Genomic DNA, 4,578 nt, shown 5'->3' with positions numbered 1-4,578 from the left:
AAAAAAAAAAAAAAAAAAAAGAGTGACTTAAATCAAGATTCCATTCTTAAATAAGCTTGTTTTGTTAGTAACTATATTCTCTGTATACATTGTGTTAGTTTTTAAATTTTAACCTTTTTGTTTTCCAAAAAGAGTTCCTGAAACACACTACAAGCAGAGTAGCGCCGTTGCTGATGGGTGCTCAGCATGTTTGTGTTTCTGAGTGTTTGCTAGGCATGATAAATTTGAATTTGCTTGTTTTGTTTCAGTTCGCTCTGTCTGATGCTCCTGACACGGTTTCCTAAAGGCTGGGATTACAGGTGTGCACAGCAATACCTAACTGTGTACGACAGATTTTGAAATGGGAAATCCCAGAGTCAGGGCTACATAGCAAGACCCTGTCAAAAAAAAAAAAAAAAAAATCAAAAGTCTCCCTCTATGGTCCAGGCCCTTTTGGTCCACATTCAGAGTTCTCCTTTGAAGGGGTGGTGGGAAGTGAGAATGAAGGGCAGACAGAAAACCCATACCCTGAAGGAGAAAAGATCTCTGGGTAAGCTCCTTAGGGTGGCTGTCCTATACACAGTAACATGCCCAGGAAGTGTTAAAGCTGGCATTTGAATCTACCTGTTTGACCCTAAAGTTTGTGAAAGGGTAATAGTAGAGAGCCCTTGCATGATTTAAAGAGACCCTCATTTTCCCAAGAGAACCAAGAGGTTCTGGCCCTTGGCCAAATGTCAATATGCATAAATCTGCTGAGGTACAGCGTGGGGTGTGGACCTTAAAGAAGACAGAGCAATCCTTTTCCTGGAAGCTTTCCTTTCCTTTCAGGTGGCAGCCGTGTCTTCCCTTTTTGATTCGTTGCTCCTTTCAGACTTGATCCTCTCACCGCTGACCTCTTTTCTTCTACTTCCTCATTCAAAACGGGGTCAGGTCCCCCCTCAGAGCAAAAGAGGAACATGAGGCGAAGACCCTTTGCAGAGGGAAAAGCCACAGCTGGACGAGGGGCGAGGGAGCTTTTGCCGGGAGAAGCAAGTGAGTAATGATGAAGGGAAGCAACTGAGAATCGAGGCAGATCCTCCGAACGGAGTGCAGGGGGCACCTGGGGAGTCATAGAGCTGGCTAGGAAGAACAAGACACGAGTCCCAGGGACTCCGAGGAGCATGCTTCTGCTTAGGTCCCACAGTATTAACACGTTCCATTAAAAGTAGGAACACTCAGCAGGAAGACAGGCCACAGAGCAGAGCCTGTCCATATTCCGGTGAGCCGCTACCTTTAAGTACACATGATATATCTAAGCCCGTGTGTCTAAGACTTAAGTTATAAATGGGCTAATTACATTATAGAAGGACTACGGATGGCAGAGAGAGGGGGGGGAGAATGAAAGAGGGAGGGGAGGGAAAATATTCTTCACCTATAAGGTTTATCTAGGACCTCTCTAATTGGTCCCCTTGGTGGCAATTCTGTTAACACCCAAATACACCATGGAGAGGGAAGAACAGGAAACCTCCAGAAGCCTGGAATCGAGAAAGCTGTCTTAACCCTGACTTCTCTTAGGATGCTCTTCTCATCTGTAAACTTAGGGCCACTTCTGGACCTCCTCTTAATGTTCATGCTTAAGCCCCGGTCTAGCTCTGCCCAGTCCCATAGACAAAATAGACTGGTGTGTACTTCTTCTAGGGCTGCATCCATTGTGAATTTACCTACTTTTATTTCAAGATAGGGTCTCACTATGTCACTCTGGATGAACTGGAACTCACCACACATACCAGGGTGGCCTCAAACTCCCAGAGATTTACTTGCCAGTGCTTCTCAAGGGTTGGGGTTAAAAGCGTGGAGCCACCACCCACAGACCCCCATGAGTTTGTATCAATTGTTATTTGGACTAACTTGACCTTCCTACTTCTCTAAGCTCACATCCTCAACCGTCTCCTGCCTTCCCTTCCATACTTCCTCCCCCATTTCCATGCTTTTGCCCAAGAAGTCTCATGATCTTGTTCAAGGAAGCTTTCCCAGATTGGCTGACCCCATACTTGGCAGCCAAGGCGACTGCTGCGAGGGGTGAGCCCAAGGCTCCGGTGCACTCGTCCTGCACCCAAACTCAGAGCTTAAACCAGCTCAAACTGGCACCAACAAAATGCCTCTTCTGTAGGTTACCTCTAAGAACTGAGATTTTAAAAAAAAAAGATTTATTTTATTTATTTTATGTGTATGAGTACACTGTAGATGTACAGATAGCCATGAGCCATCAGGTGTGTGGCTGCTAGGAATTGGACTCAGTCTTCAGACACCCCGGAAGAGGGCATCCGATCTCATTACGGGTGGTTGTGAGCCACCATGTGGTTGCTGGGATCCGAACTCAGGACCTTCGGAAGAGCAGTCAGTGTTCTCACCCACTGAGCCATCTAGCCAGCCCCAAGAACTGAGATGTTTGAAGGGAGCTGGTTTGTTTTTTTTTTTTTCTAGTTTGCACCAAAGTGTGTGTGTGTGTGTGTGTGTGTGCGCGCGCGCGCATGCGCGCACGTGCGCGCGCATGCCCCCCACCCCACGAGTCTATGTTTGCCTTCATTGTGCATGCATAGGTGGAGGTCAGAGACCAATGAGGAGATTATAGACATACACTGTCACACACAGCTTTTCTGTAGATGCTGGGGATCCAAACTCAGGTCCCCACATTTTCACAGCAAGCCTTTTGCCCACTAAGCTACCTCCCCAGCTCCACACCTAGGCTCTTTATAGGACCAGCAGTGTGGCCTCACTGTCATATATTTCCAGTCTTTGTTTATTACAACTCCACTGACATATTGGGGTTGATTTCTTGGAGGGCTGCTTTCATCCTCTTGGTGAATTAAACCTAGGATCTTACCCATTTTTCTGTGCCCTGATGGCTTCTGAAATTTTCTTTTCTCCTGCCTTAGTTCGGAGCCAGACACACAAGGAGCCGAGATTAAGCTTAACAAGTAAAGCCCAGGACCTGGAGGATCTGGAACTAGGTGAAAGAGTTGTCCTGTCAGCTAGGTTAGGTTCAGGACAGCCAGAATGGAGTCAGAGGGCTGGCTGACAACACCCAGAGGCCAGTGTCAGCTCTGTGACTCTCCCTCCAGAAAAAGGGGGCCAGCTCTGTGCAAACATGTTCTTGCCTAGGAGTTTGGTTTCTTCTCTCGGAGCACCTGGCACCACGGGACCAACATGAGCAGTCACTTGGCAGGTCAGAGAAAAGCAAGCTAGCAGTCCCCAGGCTCAGGTGACAGGGCCAGGCCCAGGAGACAGGGATGTTGACTGGGGCTTTAACAGCACTGTTGATGCCAATCTCCGGCAAAAAACCTGATATTTCCACTTGGAATAACAAGAAACAGCCAAGAGGATTGGAGAGAGGTCAGTGGACAAGGAGAGCCCTCTGCAGGTCTTGCTGGGTGATGCCAGAACAGAGGAGGGAAGCCCCTGCTGGACAGGGTTCTCCTGAGATGATGGTGATGATGAAGACGGTGACAGTGATGGTGAACAGTGATAGTGGCGGTGACAAGAAGAAGGAAAAGGAAGAAAGAGAAAAACACAATGTCAGGCTTTAAATAAGCAACCCTCAAGAAGTAGACACTATTTATTGTGGTTTTGATATGAAACACCCCTCCCCAAAGGCTCAGGTATTGGAGGCTTGAGCCCCAGTGTGTGGTGCTATTGAGAGGTGACTTTGTTGATGGGTTAAGCCACGAGGGGATAAGCAGTGGACTGTAAGGATGTGAAAGCTGTCTGAAGAGGTAGGTCACCGGTGGTGCGCTCTCAAAGGTGGGTCTCCACCTTCCCAATGCTGCGACTCTTCAACACAGTTCCTCATGTTGTGGTGACCCCCCCCAACCATAAAATTATTTTTGTGGCTGCTTCCTAAATGTGATTTTACTACTGTTGTGAAGCATAATATAAATGTTTTTGGAGCTAGAGGCTTGCCAAAGGCATCGCGATCCACAGGTTGAGAACCACTGCTCTACAAAGATGCCACCTCCTCTTCTCTCTTCCTCTCTCCTTGCCTATTTTCCCCCCTCTCCCTTGTGCTCCCCTTCTTCTCTTCTCTCTCCCCACTCCCTGATTCTCCACTCTCCTGCTTTCCCCTGCTATCTACCACGATGTTCAATCTCACATGGCCCCCCAAAAATGGAGACAAACAACCCTGGACTGAACTCCTCCTCTCTTACGTGCGGCTTGGGTGTTCTGTTACAGCAGTGGAAAGTGAACAATACAGCATGGCGAGTCTTGCCTCTCAGATTTAAAAAACTAACATCTTCCAAACATAGTGGCTCATTCTGTAACCCCAGAACTAGGGAGGCCGAGGCAGGAGGATCCACTGCAGGTCCAAGGCTGGCCTGGGCTACGGACTGAACTCCTGGCCCGTTAGGGAGTCATAACAAGACTCTGTCAAGAAATAAAGGAATTGAGGAGAGGGGGAGAAAGGGAGGGAGAAGGAGGGAGGGAGGAGGAAAAGAAGGAAGGAAGGAAAGAAGGGAGGGGAGGAGGAAGGAAAAAAGAAAGAGAAAAAGAAAGTGCGGGTGAGGAAGGAGGGAGAAAAGAGAGAAAAGGAGAATATATGAAGTTATTTGCTCAAAGTCATGC

This window comes from Mastomys coucha, unplaced genomic scaffold (assembly GCF_008632895.1).
Source record: "Mastomys coucha isolate ucsf_1 unplaced genomic scaffold, UCSF_Mcou_1 pScaffold1, whole genome shotgun sequence".
Classification (NCBI taxonomy): Eukaryota; Metazoa; Chordata; class Mammalia; order Rodentia; family Muridae; genus Mastomys; species Mastomys coucha.
Note: the sequence above shows the minus strand (reverse complement) of the source record.